Genomic DNA, 12,329 nt, shown 5'->3' with positions numbered 1-12,329 from the left:
CTCCCTAGGCTTCTCGTCCCACTCTTGAGAGTCTCCTTCTTCTGTACCTCCCCAGGAGCATATCCCGGAAGTCCCTACAGAATGGGGCCTGGACCACCTCTCATGCTTTGGGGCCTCCCCAGAAGGTATATCTGCCTCTTTAGGCACCCACCGGGACTTAGATACCTGTCCCAATTGTCCTCCTCCTCTTGAGCCCTCCCCGGAATCAAAGCTGCTGTCTGTCCCCAGTCCGGTTCTCTCCAACCCCCAAAGATCCTTCCGACACCCCCAAACTGGATGATGATCCCCGGGAACAGGTGACTGGGACAGGGGCATTAGCTAGGGCGTGGGGTTGGGCATAGGGATAAGCAGTCGGAAGCCGCGGGGTTCCAACCCGTTCGCCTTCCTTGGATTGTCCCGTACCACTGGACAGTGGTATCACGGGTTGCGTCTCACCCTTCTCCGGCCTCCGCGTATTCCGGTTCTTCTTATTCGATCGGGAACCACCACCCGATCGCTGAGATGCGTGTCCTCTGCTTCCGCCGGTTCCGCCGCCTCTACCGGAAACGCCGTCATCACTGGAGTCGGAAGCGTCGCCATCTTGAGATGGACCCCCATGCGGGATCTCTTCTTCCACAATCAGGTCCGGAAGTCCCTCTGCGCCCACGTGCGCCGTTCTGGCCTGGCACGGCCTCTCCTCCTCGAGCGATGGCATCGGAGCCTGACAAGGACAAGGGCTATCCTTACCAGTCCGCAGGTTGGGCGTGGATCGCCCGTTGCCACTGGACCCGCCGGTCCCGAGAACAGCTGGGCTCCGCCTCTCCGGTTTCGGCCTACCGGGGACACCCGACTCCGTCCACTGTCACTTCCGGTAAGTGGCCTTTTGTTCCCATTCCCTCCACCGGACACCGCCACCGGCCAAACCAGGGTGCTTGTTGGTTCTTTGGGTCCCACGTCCGAGGGATCCGCACTTAGGGTACTTGGGGTCGCCGAGCGCGGCGACCGCCTTCTCTTCTCTCTGTCGGTTGCTGGACCGACCACGTCACATTCCTCGAGATCCGCACCCTTGGTCCATAGTGCACTGGGGGACTCGGCGGACAGCATAGCCATATTCCCCCTGGGTCATTGTTCTGTATGGGCACGAATGTGGGCATTGGCCACAGATATTGGGTGCCACACTGGGGACAGCGCGCCGCCGTGCCCATGGCGCCGCCGGGCAGTCGGCATTGCAGGCAGAGGCCCACTACTGTCTCCGCGCCCCCTACACGGATCACCAGTACCCCGCCGGGTACCGCGTAGGGTTGAGTAGAAACCATCCGGTTTACATCTGGGGTGCAGGCCATGATCTTAGTGGGAGCCACTCGTAACACTGGTCTGTCCTGGAAGCTGGTTCCGCGTGAGTGACCAACAGGGGTTGAATGGTCAGCCACTCCTTGGTTTAGCTCCACCCTCATCTGACACAATTGGAATCCGCCCCCAGTGGTAGCGATTATGGGCGGGTCCCACAATGGGATAGGATGTCCTTGAATTAAGGCCGCACCTCTTTCAGTCCTAGAGGGCGCGGTCAATGATCTCGCGCGCTTTTCCCCAACAGGGCGGGGTTCTTCTTTTGCCGTCAACTCCAGCCGTCGTCTTTCAGCTGCCTTGCATGCAAAGTATCCTTCTTTCTTGCACACTATTTCAGCTGCCGGAACTACTTCTGGTAGTGATGTCGTCAGCGCACCAGCTCCTAGGCCCGCGGGATTCATACCCACGGGGCATAGCTGGAAACCACTCCCCCTGGTTGATATTAGGGGAGGGTTCCACAGACTAAGTGATTGACTCAGCACAGGGGCTGGGTGATTCACTGTCCATGAAGGCGCGGCCGCAGCTTTCGCGCCATACCCCCCATGCGGGCGAGGCTCTCCAGTTGGCGCCACTTCTGGCCAATTCATTGCAACTGGTGTATTTGCAGAATAGTCCGCCATCGGCCCACGCGGTCTCCCAGGGAAGCGGGAGCCGCCATTTTGTAAGTCCTTTCCATCAGCCACAATTGCAATGTCCTCAACACAATCCTCCAGGGTGGCGCCTCATTGTCCTAGACAGGACCAGAACGGGGCGGCCACAGCTTTCGCTCCACTCCACAGCAGGCTTGTAAAAGACAGGTCAGCAACAGCTTGCTCTTCAGTGGGGCGCACGCCACGTGTGCTTTCCCGATCAGCCTCCAGTCGCCATTTTGGACTATCCGCACCACGCGGATCCTCCATTCTTGCGGTCGTCATTCCCTCGTTACAGTTATCGTACATTGGGCTCCTCTCTGCGGGGCAGCCACCACACCGTTACTATAAAGATTTCTCTGATGCACCACCATGTGTACCTAATCTAGGCTGGACTCATGTATGCACTACCTCAGGCTAGGCTCACTCTCTCAGTGTCTGCTGTATCTCCTTCCTCCCAGTCTGTGCTCCCTACGGTAAGAGGTCTGGAATGGGCTAGAGTACTCTGGGGCTTCCATGCAGTACTGGGGCGTCTACCTGTCTTGGTTAGCCTAGCGCAGACCCTCTCCAGGATTCCTGACCACGTTAACAGGCTATCCCTTCTGGCATCCTACCAACTAGCACTACCTCAAGGTGACTAGGACAGCTATAGCCCGGCTCCAAACCCCCAACTCCTTTCAGGCCCCTAGGTCCGTCCCAACGCAGCACAAAGTGGCAGCAGACACTTCTCCCTGTTTCCCAGTGTGCCTAGCAAAAGCCTGTCCTGTTGACAGGTCTATCTCAGCAGCGCCTCCAAATGTAACGGGTTTTCTGATCCGGTCTGACCCCCCCAATCTCATATTGGCCCCTGTGGTGTAGTCCCCATTACGGTGTAGTGTCTGGTGGTGCACCTGTTGGCAACAGGACTCCTGAGTCTCCCGCATGATGTTGTGTGGGGATTTGCCAACCCAGACAGGCAGCTGAGGTAGTGTGCTAAGTCCTACCTAGATCCAGTGCAGCGCCTCCACCTCATCAGGATCCCAGCGTGAGCTTGTGGATGGTCCTGGTGAGGAACTCCTCTGTGGTGCAGCCCCCTGTGTAATCACTCCACACACTCGAGGGTTTCTTTTATCAGAATCATCTTTATTGGTACGGTGGGCCAGCTGCCCTCCACAATGGGGTGTATTCAGCCCTCCATTGTTCACCGTACTTCCCTTTGAAAGGTATTGTCCTCCTGAATTAGGGATTCCCTATCCCCGCAGGGATATCTATTCTGTGCCAGGTCCCTGGTCACAGTCTCATTATTCAGCTACGATAACATAACCACTCAGCAAACTACTCCTTCTCCTCCTCTAACAACTAACTTTGGATCAGTGCTGTGCCTTATGTATCCTCTGGGGGCTGACACAACTCTGACATCACTAACCATGGAGTCAGAGCCTATGACCACTCCCATTCATACATAGGGCACCTCACCAGGGTGTGAGGGCAAACCTCCATGATTACTGCTGGCATGCCCATAACTTACCAGGCCTTACTGTCAGCAGGAGAGATGACTGCAACCATTTTACAGCATGGTTACATATATATATACATATATATATATATATATATATATATATATATATATATATATATATATATATATATATATATACATATGTATATATATATATATATATATATGTATATATATATATATTAGGGCTGATTAGGGCAGCAATAGGACTTTTGCAGCACACAGAGTTAATCTTCCCTAGAGAAAAGAAGCAGCTGCTAACTAATGGAGTTAATCAACCTGTCTGAACAAGGAAGTGGTTTAAAAGATTGACTGAAAGCTGCCATACTGACAAACTGTTTTCCCCAGAGAAAAGGGGGAGATAGAAGTTCTCCCCTTCTGCGGAAGCTGGTTAAAGAGGACCTACAGAGGAGAGTTTCTCTGGGCTCAGGTGGGGCCGAGATCCCCTAAGAAGGAAAGGATGCAAGGCCTGTGCTGAAGCAGTGACGTCTGCTCCATAAGGACTAAAGATAAGCAATACCCGTATTTTTGTATGCATAGACTGTGTTACATTGGTGTATATGCTAGGGCATGTTTTAGCTGGGAACCAGTATAGTTGGACAGCGGTCTTTAGAGAGGACTGAAGAAAAGTGAGTTAGTTTCCCTAACGGGAATAGGATTTTATTTTATTATTTGTTTTCATTTAAAGGGACGGTGGGCCTGGTATATGATTTAATCCCTGTAAATAAAACCCCTGCAGTTAAACTTTATACAGTGTTTCTGGCCTTAAATTGGGACAAAAGAGACTGCAATGTGGTGTGGGCATTAAAGGATATACGTGTGTGTGTGTGTGTGTGTGTGTGTGTGTGTGTGTGTGTGTGTGTGTGTGTGTGTGTGTGTGTGTGTGTGTGTGTGTGTGTGTGTGTGTGTGTGTGTGTGTTTGTGTGTGTGTTGTGTGTGTGTGTGTGTGTGTGTATGTATATATAATTTTTTCTCAATCTCCTTACAGAACTGCTTCAATTCAGTGACATTTGAGGGCTTCCTTGCATGGCAGCCTCCTTCAGGTCCTGCCACAACATTTCAATGGGGTTTAGGTCCGGACTTTGACTATGCCATTCTAAAACACAGAATTTCTTCTTCTGTAGATATTCTTTTGTAGATCTGCTTGTATATTTAGGATAATTGTTTTGCTGCATGACCCACTTTCAGTTCAGCATCAGCTCACTAATAAATGGTCTGACATTCTCATCTAGAATCTTCTGATATAATACAGAATTCATGGTTGTGTGAATGATGAACACAGATAGTGACAAGATGGCCACAGTAGTTCCTGTTTGATGCACTAACGGTCAAAAAATGAGGGGGAGTATAAAATGTAGATATCCCCAAAAAGTGGCTCAATAAACTCACTGATCAATATACGAAATAGGAGAAAAAGCGTTCTAACTAATAATAAAAGAATAAACTTTAATAGTATTCCAATAACAACGCCGATATAAGTGAGCATATAATACATAGTGAAAACTGAAAATGGATTAAAAAGTCCCCAGACCTGAGAAAACAAGGACCGGGGCTAATGAGTCAAAAAACCTAATTAGCTGTGTAGCCCATGTTCCCCCCCTCGCCCCCCGGTCGCAGATTGGATCTCTAGGGTGTAGTGAGGGCTGGCTACATGTACTATGGTGGTGCATACCTGCTTGGAACAGGAGGGCCTGATTCTCCCGCGTTGGTATGGGGGATAACAGGGACAGGCTTCTGGAGTATATGCCTCCATCTTCTCTAGCAACGGTGCAGCGCCTCCATCTTCTGGCGAGACCTATAGGGATAGGTTAAGATCCTCCCAGAAGAAGCCCTGGTCCCAGGGTGAGTGATCTTAAACTCACACACAGTCTTTTGTATAAAATAGCAGCACTCTTTATTGTCCTTGACACAACAGATCAGCAACACTTCATGCACAGCGGCACACAGCAGTTCATCTACAGCAGTGCACTCCAAATGTGTACAGGTCTTTCCTCCACTTCTCTCCTCCAGGCTGTGCCCTAGCAGGATGGTCTGGATGGGGCCTCAATACCCCTGCCTCCACCCAAGGGTAGGACCTCTAGGTGAGGTTAGATCCCCCCCCCCTCGCCCCCTCAGCAGGGTGAGGGGCATTGGTCCACTATAGCTGTATCAGCTCTACTCTGACTGGGCTCTGAGTTTCTTCTCTCCTGTCTCCTTGCCACTTCCAGATCATGCTCTCTCTGTTCCAGCACTCTCCACTCTCACAACTCCAACAGACTGAACACAGAACTGACACTCCTTTCAATCCACTGCAACAGACTGCACTCTCCAACAGACTGACCCAGACACACACAGGAGCAGCCCACTAAATAGATACAGCCCTGCCCCTTATGATGTCAGCAGGACCTCCCCTCTGGCTCGGGCCTGCCACAGAGTCAGGGGCCTACCTCTATCACCCAAGGCAGGGCTTGGTGGGGGGAAAACCCATGATCACTACTGGCGCCTGCCCTTACCAGGGCTTACTCCAGTAGGAGAAGGATAGGTAGCCCACTATTTCTTACTGGGGCTACACTCTCCCTCTGGTGGAATCCAATGGTCCCCACTTGCACCTAACTTTAGCAGCACCATCCTGCGGAGAACAAACCTGGGAAACAAACACATTGCGAGACAGGTTATTTCTTGAGCAAACCACCAGGTGGCGTAACAATAACAGTCACTCCCTACGGGGAGAACCACTCATGATAATGCTTTGGGTCAGGCTTTCGTACCTTCCTCCCATTATGGTTAGTTATTGTAATGTAGTAGGGCTGTACCGACCCAGACTCTGGCCAGTATATCACGCTGTGCATGTATATGCACCGCCCCACACTCCAGGCCTGAACCACCTCACTGATACGGTCTTCATTGTGGTAACCCGCCTTACCAAACCTTGTCCTCAAATATTTTTGTACAGCCGCTCAGAGCCAACTATCTCTGTTCTCCTCTATTTCCCTCATTATGGGTTCAGGCACATAAGGGTATTCGTACCCATGGGACTGCCTAAACCTAGACACTATGGCTCTGTCTGCTCTGCTTAATTTGGTCAGTTTCTTAGGACCCGCCCTGCCAAAACTCCGGCTCTACAGGAGCATCTACAGGAGTCATCGTACAATATGCTAGGCCCCTTAGGCATGATGATCCCTTGCTCTATTTCCTGAAATCGGTTTTCTAACTCATCCACCATCTCCTCGGGAGTAAAGACACCTACCGCCCACCAATGATCAACTATGTTGTTCCTGATCAACAGGAACCTGGTGCGATGCATACCCTTGTGGTACCCAGTGTACAGGGGTGCCCATCACTTGTCACGGTGCTCGTATGCTGACATGGGGCTAGAAGTACCTGTCTCTGACTCGGTCTGTGATGAGACACCGGACGTACCCGCCTCCGTAGAGTGCGCGCAGCTGCGTCTACCCTTGGCATTTATGTAGTTAGTAAGATTCATTTTGGAACCCACCTGGCTTACCGGCCCTCCCTCTAGACACAGGAGAAAAAGGTACATGTTTAGGCATACGTATCACAGCATCATATGGTACCTCCCCATCAGATCCCTCATCACTTAATTCCCAATCCCGCAAATCCTTGGAGTACTTGGGATTCTTACTCAATTTATCCCCACTAGGTCCCGGTGTCATGACTCGTGACAGGGCAGGGGCAGTGGCCGGGGCAAGGGCGCTAGGGACTGGGGCTGGGGCAATGTCCGTTTCAATGTCCAGTAAGCGGGTAATCCTGCAACCAGTGGGCAGTTTCTTGCTTGCCCTCTCTGCTGAGCCCCGCGATCCTCTGGAAGGACCTTGGCTATGCAGGGTGGCCATGGCAGCGGCCATAGCTGCTGCCCGCGGGGAGAACAACGCTCCCGGGCCTCTTTTCCAGTCGGACCCGGAAGTGGTGTAATCATGGCCGCCCGCGGAATCCCCATCCACTCCGTGGTCACGCACCGGAAGTGCATTGAGGACAGGAAAGGGGCGGTGGTGGATCATCGGGTCCGCGGACGGGTAAGTAGGCTGCACGCCTCTCCTTCTCATCCTCTGCAGGGGCCGTCTTCGCCTGGCGGGAGTAAGGGGGTGGTGGAGTCTCCTTACCGCTCCGCTGCAGGCTGATGTATTCGGGTCCCTCTGGATCCACCTCTGACGCCGTCTCCGCCGCACTGGGAGTCACCACGGCTGTGGGACTCCTACGTGCCTCAGGCCGCACCAGCGCTCGCCGTCGTTAGGTGTCCGGACTCGTCTGCTCCCTCTCTCTGGTAAGTGGACTGCCTTCTTTGTTACAACTGGGGTGGTTCGCCGGTAGGCGCATCGCCACCGATGAGACGCCATCTTCTCCCTCCGAAGACGACTTGGTCGGATCCTCCGCTAGGGAGTCACCTGGGTCTTTTGCGGCCCCGCCAGTGGGTAGTGGTATGAAACGGGCCCGCTCCGGTACCTTCACTGCGGTCGCGCTCTTCTCTGCTGGATCTCCGCTCGGCTCTGTAATTGGCTGGGCCTTGGGTCCAACCTCGGCAGGGGTGCATGGAACTAGGGCAGCCTCGTCGGTCATCTCCGCCACCTCCGTTAGTGTTCCCGGAGAGGCACCCCGAGGGGTCTTGATCATTGGCTATGGCTCGGTAGGCCACAGGTAGAACGTGCCACATTGAGGGCATCGTGCCTTCGTGCTTAAGGCCGGTCCGGGTGTCCTGCAGTGTATGCACAGGCACCGGAGGTACTCTCGGCCGTCGAGTTCCACTACCAGGAAACCTCCTGGGAACTGGAACGTGGTCATGCTTAGCTCTGGCATAGTTAGTTCAGGGGTGGAACAGTTCAGTGTTTCAGCTCCTCTCTCTGTGAATGTCAGATGGAAATGAAGTTCCTCGCTCTCACTTCCTGTCCCTCCCTTCGCTGGGGAGGACGTTTCTGATTGGTTCTCCTTGTGCCCCCTCCCTCTGGTGGAAACAAGAGGAGGGGCACTCCTTCGTTCAGTGTGACGTGGCCTGGTCTGTTGGCCAGTCACAGCACAGGTGGGTGGGCTTTCGGCTTTCGCGCCGCTCCGCTCCTTTTCCAGGGGATCTGGGTTTGGCGCCAAACCCCTGCACATCTCCCTCCACATTTCTCTCACAGTCTCTTTGCACGATTCACGTGCGCGCTCCAGGATTGGCGGGAATCACCATTTAAGCTCAGCTGCTAACTGCTGGGCCGTGGATGGCGCTGCGGTCGCCATTTTTAAGTCTTTCATGCTCCGCGGAGCAAATGTAGTGACGGCCGCAATCTTTGATGAGCCCTCCAAATGTATATCACTGCTGTTCTCAGTGTCTAGTGCAAAACTCGTTCCTAGACACTGACTGTACCCATTGACACTCTCTGATGCTCTCTGCATGCTTTCTCTCTGTGCTTTACCCACTAGTATGATGTGGCATACCCCAGGCTAGGCAGAACTCCTTCTCTGTGCACCGCACTCGCTGACGGTTCCTGCAAGTACTCTGTGGTGTGTTTTATGTGGGTGCTGGCTAGTGTACCGGGCATCTCCCTAAGTCTGGGCGTCTCCTACTTTTGGCCACTCATAGTGCGGGCCCTGGGCCATGGTCCCTGGACTAGTTATTAGGCTAACCCCCCCAGTGGCCTCACACTATCTGCCTCAAGGGACTAGAACAGCAATAGCTCCACACTCCTCTTACAACACCCTCTTAGGGCACCCAGGGCGTACTGTGCGGGAATCCACGCTCCCCTGACTACCCCTGGTATTACATGCCCTACTCTCTTCAGTACTTGCATGGAAGGTGCACTTCACTCTACCCGCTCTGCCTTGCTGAAATTCTGTCCTGTTCTGGATCTCAGCAGCTCGCCTCCAAATGTAGCCCATGTTCCCCCTCGCCCCCCCCCCCCCGGTCGCAGATTGGACCTCTAGGGTGTAGTGAGGGCTGACTACATGTACTATGGTGGTGCATACCTGCTTGAAATAGGAGGGCCTGAGTCTCCCGCGTTGGTATGGGGGATAACAGGGACAGGCTTCTGGGGTATATGCCTCCATCTTCTCTAGCAACGGTGCACCGCCTCCATCTTCTGGCGAGACCTATAGGCAGTGTTCGACAAACCTATACATTTACACGCCCCGGGCGAGTGGATTTAACATCGTGGTGAGCTCCAAGCAGCACACGTGTGATACTAGGTGGCGAGTAGATTTTTTTGTTTGGCGAGTAGATTTTTTGGTGATTTGTCGACCACTGCCTATAGGGATAGGTTAAGATCCTCCCAGAAGAAGCCCTGGTCCCAGGGTGAGTGATCTTAAACTCACACACAGTCTTTTGTATAAAATAGCAGCACTCTTTATTGTCCTTGACACAACAGATCAGCAACACTTCATGCACAGCGGCACACAGCAGTTCATATACAGCAGTGCACTCCAAATGTGTACAGGTCTTTCCTCCACTTCTCTCCTCCAGGCTGTGCCCTAGCAGGATGGTCTGGATGGGGCCTCAATACCCCTGCCTCCACCCAAGGGTAGGACCTCTGCTTGAGGTTAGATCCCCCCCTCACCCCCTCAGCAGGGTGAGGGGCATTGGTCCACTATAGCTGTATAAGCTCTACTCTGACTGGGCTCTGAGTTTCTTCTCTCCTGTCTCCTTGCCACTTCCAGATCATGCTCTCTCTGTTCCAGCACTCTCCACTCTCACAACTCCAACAGACTGAACACAGAACTGACACTCCTTTCTCTCCACTGCAACAGACTGCACTCTCCAACAGACTGACCCAGACACACACAGAAGCAGCCCACTAAATAGATACAGCCCTGCCCCTTATGATGTCAGCAGGACCTCCCCTCTGTCTCAGGCCTGCCACAGAGTCAGGGGCCTACCTCTATCACTCAAGGCAGGGCTTGGTGGGGGGATAACCCATGATTACTACTGGCACCTGCCCTTACCAGGGCTTACTCCAGTAGGGGAAGGATAGGTAGCCCACTATTTCTTACAGGGTCTACAGCTGTATACTAGTATGTATGTGTGCCCCTAGATTAAATTACTATATTAATATATAAGCCATGAAGAAACTCAGGAAAAACATATGGTTGTTGGCAAAAAAAAGGCAGTTGGAATAGTAAATGTATAGATCATTCGGGGGGAGGAGAAGCATGACATGTCGCACGAAACGTGCATCAAAACGCATGTGACGCCCACGAGCGAGATGGTGTTAGGAAGCAAATAGACCCTGGAAGACCCGAGGACATACGGTTGTATTTGGGCTCATTATTTTCGTCTGTTTATGCCGGCGCACTGTTGTATTGCACTAGCATAAATGCATTGTGGCTTCTTTACTTATTGAGACTATTTTGCAACATTTATGTCGCAGGATGGCATTTGTATGCTCTATACATTTAGTATAGGCTGCCTTTTTTTGCCCACAACCATATGTTTTCCCTTAGTCTCGTCATGGCTTATATATTAATATAGTCATTTCATCTAGGGATACACATGCATACTAGTATACACCTAATTAGGTTTTTTTACTCATTAGCCGTCTTACCTTCCGACACCTTGTTTTCTTGGCTCTGGGGGCTTTTCAATCTATTTTTAGTTTTCAATATGTATTATATGCTCATTTATTTCGGCGTTGTTATCTGAATACTATTAAAGTTAATAATTGTATTATTGGTTTGAATGCTTTTGCTCCTATTTGGTATATGGATCAGTGAGTTTATTAAGCCACTTTTTGGAGATATCTACATCTTATACTCCCCCTCATTTTTTGACCGTGAGGGCATCAAACATAGACCAGTAAAAATTTGAATAATCACCATCAAGGAACCAGGCATCAACCAGAAGATTGTCCAAAGGATATCCCAGGAATATGCATCTGCATGAGCTGATCGCCAAACAATTTACGGCCAACAGGGCTAACGGGTGATTGTCAAAAAGACTTTGGCCACACTGAATGCCCAGTGAATCCCCCGTCTGGTGAAACTTAGCTCCGCTTCACTCTGTCCTCTTCCAATGATGTCACTATGTCAAGACTCCGCCCTTTTTTAAGCATTTCGTTACATGGCACAGCATATTCCTTAAGGGATTAATGATGGAGGGAAGACCGGAACTAAATTAAATAGGCAGCAGTGTGACAACCATTAAAACGTCCATCAATGGGGGCAATCAATTCACATAGTAGGAAAATTGAACAGGCCATCAATCAATTAAAAACCATTCCTTAACCCAACAAATACATACAGGTATTAACAGGCAGTGTTAGGGGTAAACTCCTGCATAGGGTCTAGCTTGCATTTGCAGCCTGGATAGCTACAATGTTATCATATCCAAGGGTAGGCCTGCAGGTAGCTTGGAGTGTCATACCTGGGGAGGGTACTGACTGGGTCACATGCAGATGGTGTGATGTCTATCAGTTCCTTGACCTGCCCTGTTATGGGGCAGGATTACAAGCCCCTCCCCCGCATATAAAAGCTGACACTCCACCAAATTGTGTCTGTTTCTTCCTTCCCGCAGTGGAGTGGTTCCCCTTGCTTCATCAGGGGGAGAGGGAGCTAATAGGGGCTCTTGGGGCCTCAAGCCCCTTTGGTCTGCACCAGGGACCGTGGAGAATCATCAATAAAGACCCAGTTGTACAGTTGACGGTGTGAGCCTGTTACTGGGAAAGTATGTGCCTGTGAGGATCCATCCTGTCTCTGGCAGGACGCCTCATAGGATAAAAGTGCTGTACCAGGAGAAAACCTGCCCTGTTGCTGCTCCCAAATACATCATGCGGAGCACTCAGACCTCCTGGAAGAGGTGAGCTATACAGCACCAGAGCAGGCCCAGTAGCTACTGAATCTCCCTTGGGGGGGGGAGGTGTTATATATGTAGCGGTCATGTAAAATGCCTACAGTCATCTCTCCTGTTGGCAGTA

Source organism: Ascaphus truei, chromosome 2 (genome assembly GCF_040206685.1).
Source record: "Ascaphus truei isolate aAscTru1 chromosome 2, aAscTru1.hap1, whole genome shotgun sequence".
Lineage (NCBI taxonomy): Eukaryota > Metazoa > Chordata > Amphibia > Anura > Ascaphidae > Ascaphus > Ascaphus truei.
The sequence above is the reverse complement of the archived record's forward strand: the minus strand, read 5'-3'. Positions refer to the sequence as shown.